This window comes from Solanum dulcamara, chromosome 3 (genome assembly GCF_947179165.1).
Source record: "Solanum dulcamara chromosome 3, daSolDulc1.2, whole genome shotgun sequence".
Lineage (NCBI taxonomy): Eukaryota > Viridiplantae > Streptophyta > Magnoliopsida > Solanales > Solanaceae > Solanum > Solanum dulcamara.
In genome coordinates this window covers 52,253,680-52,256,934 of record NC_077239.1, presented here as the reverse complement: position 1 = coordinate 52,256,934, position 3,255 = coordinate 52,253,680, and the positions used below count along the sequence as shown (strand labels likewise).

The window sequence follows — 3,255 nt, the reverse complement described above, 5'->3', positions numbered from 1 at the left end:
TTCCTTAGTCGTTTCCTCGACTAGTTCTTTAGTTTGCTAAGGTGTTAACGAAAATTGGGCAGCACCTCCCCTACAATGTACCCTATCCGGATTTCCAATTAGGTCCCTAAGACCTACAGCCAACCAAAAACAACAACCTGCAGCATATGTTTAAGCAATTCACAACAACAATATACAACATAAACTTCAAATGACTTATTCAAAAATACGATATAACAATAGGGCGTCTAGCCTTTATTTTATAACGCCTTTAATTATACACAACGAGTGGTTATGTTGCTTCAACCAAAATCACCCTAAACCACTTTCAAACACATTTAGGCCATTCAACCACACATCACACCCCTGCAGCAACCACTCACAATAACAACACTTTACTTCGACAACAATTCGACTATAACGACTACAATTTGGATTGCTTCGAACGTTAAACATTGCTATGACATTTTTACACTTCCAGCATCATACAAGGTGTGTAATACACCCTATGACAACACCATAAACTTCAAATTATAAGGAAAGACCTTACCTTACGTTAAACTTGTCAAAACTATCAAAACGTGAATTTTGGACAGCTTACTGTCTTGTATTGTCGCTTAGTTTCGAAGGGGTAATTGAGGGAAACAGGATTTGTGTCCTCAATGAAAGTTATAGACATGTGTCTTAGGGTCGCAAAAAATGTTGAATTACCCCTACATCAATTTTGTACAAAAAGATATTCCCAAGATACCAACAGCAGTCCTTGTAAATTTCTAAAACGAAATCTGGGCAGCAGCTCCCCCATGCTTCACCAACCTTTTTCGAGCAGATAAAAGAAAAATTGGGTTTTAGAGTCTAAATAAAAGTTATAGCCATATGAAATATCTTTCCAAAACATCTTGAATCACTTGAAACTAAGCCTTACACAAGGATTTATACTCGTTTTACTAACAGTGGTATCTTCAAAAATGGGTCTGGTAACAAGAACAAAATCTCCTCTTTTACCTAACGATAAATTTTATGTTGTTAAACACCGTCATATCACCATAGGATACCTTAAATAATTAATTCACGGAAAGAAATCGGGCCTTACCTTTCTTGGCAACCAAACCCGTAGCTATACTCTCTCTTGTTCTTGGTTTTTCTCTCAAGTTTTTTTTTGAAGAGAGAAGGCTGAAATGTGATAAATTTTCAGCACTTTACACATATATATATCCTTTTGGAGGGTGACACGTGTCATCCTCTAGGGGTGACACGTGTCACAACCTTAGGCAGACACGTCATTACATGCCACCAATCACATGCTGCCACGTGGCAGTGTGGGTCCCACCTAGGTGTGTCACCTACTTGCTTGTCACCCGCTTGTTTGTCACCTGCTTGCTTCGCTTTCATAAGTTCGGAAACTAGTTTTTGCTCCCTTTCGTAGGTTTGTCCTCTCGTCTTATTTTAAGAGCCTATGTAATCCGTACTATGCAAGCTTAGTATGTACTCAACTAGTTTAAGTATGTACAACATCCAAGTTGGTGGATTACATAAGTAAATGGAGTACCACGACTCATTATTCGGCCTCCAACTCTTTCCATATTCTTATAAACCTATTTCCAACCGTTACTACTTGGGTGGAGTCTCATAGATAACATGTATCCCGCGGCAATATTTTTAACAAAAAAATGCTACAATATACAAAACTACGGCGTGTAACATCCTTCCCCCCTTTAGAACATTCGTCCTCGAATGTTAACTCTTACAAGGTCTAAAAGGATATCAGGAAAATTGTGTACCAAGTGCGTTCAATTTTTTTCGCGGTCTTTCCTTTTCTTAACTTATTCTTATGTTTTCTTGTATTCTACCTTAGGAAAGATCTCTTATCCTTTATTTTGTGTTACTTGTAAGTCACAATATCAGTAACCAATAATTCGGTTGCCAACACTTTAACCTTTAGTCAGGTATAGCCTTTCTATCTCTTACAATATCCTTAAATTCTTATTGTGACTCTCTTGTCGTATTCATCCTCTTTGTACGCATCCATTCTTTGATGTAATACTTTGTAAGGTCCTTACTAATAATTCCAGCATGGGATCTCACTTGAAATTTAAATATTCACATGAACACATTATAGTGTTTTTTGGTTTCATCCCATGCTTGTATCTCCTATATCCACTTCCCCCCTTTCGGGTGTATCCATTTCAGTGTCAGCTTATGTTCAACTTTTCAAATACATATGTTCATAGCATTTCATATCCCAACCGCTCAGGGCTTCCCAGGAGGTCACCCATCCCAGTGCTACTCTCTCCCAAGCACACTTAACTTCGGAGTTCTGATGGGATCCGGTGCCTTAGTGCTGGTATGGTCGCATCCTGCCCTGTGGGGCGCATAGATACTAAAGAAGATGATAACCCAGCAGCTGATCCGGTAGGCTAAGTTGCACCACCCAAGTTACCCTTATATTCTTATTACACGGACCATATCCTATCTTTAGCCACTTTCTCACTAGGCTTTACTTATTTTCATAGCGATCCTCGTTATATTCACATCATACCCTGTTCGTGTTCCATCCCATAGTATCATACTTCTTATTACAGATAGGGTATACTGCAACCCTGTATCCTTTTTCTTTTTTGAAAAATGTTGGCAGAGTTTCCTCTATATTTCTTACCATCTCAAAAACCTGCACGCAGAAAATACCAACAATGTCTAACAGGGCATGCATATATATATTCAGATCATATCATATTATAGCCACACAGGGCTCTCGATATTAATGCATATATATTTTGAAAGGTAATTGATAATATACATATAACCACATCTGGTGGCGCCTCCTGATCCTGTCTGCTAGCTAAGGCGTAGATGCGGTTTGAAGGACCACTAGAAGTAGAAGTTCCACCACGACCTCTACCATGGCCTACTATTGTCTAGGTACCCTGCCCCATAGGGTGCATAGCAACCGAAGACAAAGAACCAGCAACTGACCTAGTAGACTGGGATGCACTACCTTGGTTACCCTTAAGTGGGCAATCTCTCATGAAATGGCCTTGAAGACCACAAGTGAAACAAGCACCCGAAATAAAACGACAATCCCCAAAGTGAGACCTACCATAACGAGAGCACCGAGGCAAAGGTTTTCTCAACCAACGCAAATCCCTATTCATCTGTGAGCTATGACCGGCCTCTGAATACCCTGTTTTATTGAACCCCCTACCCATAAACTGTGGGGGTGAACTCTGGGCTTGCTGGGTAGGATACCTACTATACTGCTGAGGCTGGTCTCCTCGA

General features: G+C 39.9%; 1 pseudogene; it reads right to left on the bottom strand.

The window, feature by feature from the left end:
- Positions 1-2,216: 2,216 nt before the first annotated feature.
- LOC129883904 (5S ribosomal RNA) lies at positions 2,217-2,337 on the bottom strand (annotated as a pseudogene).
- Between the last annotated feature and the right edge of the window lie 918 nt (positions 2,338-3,255).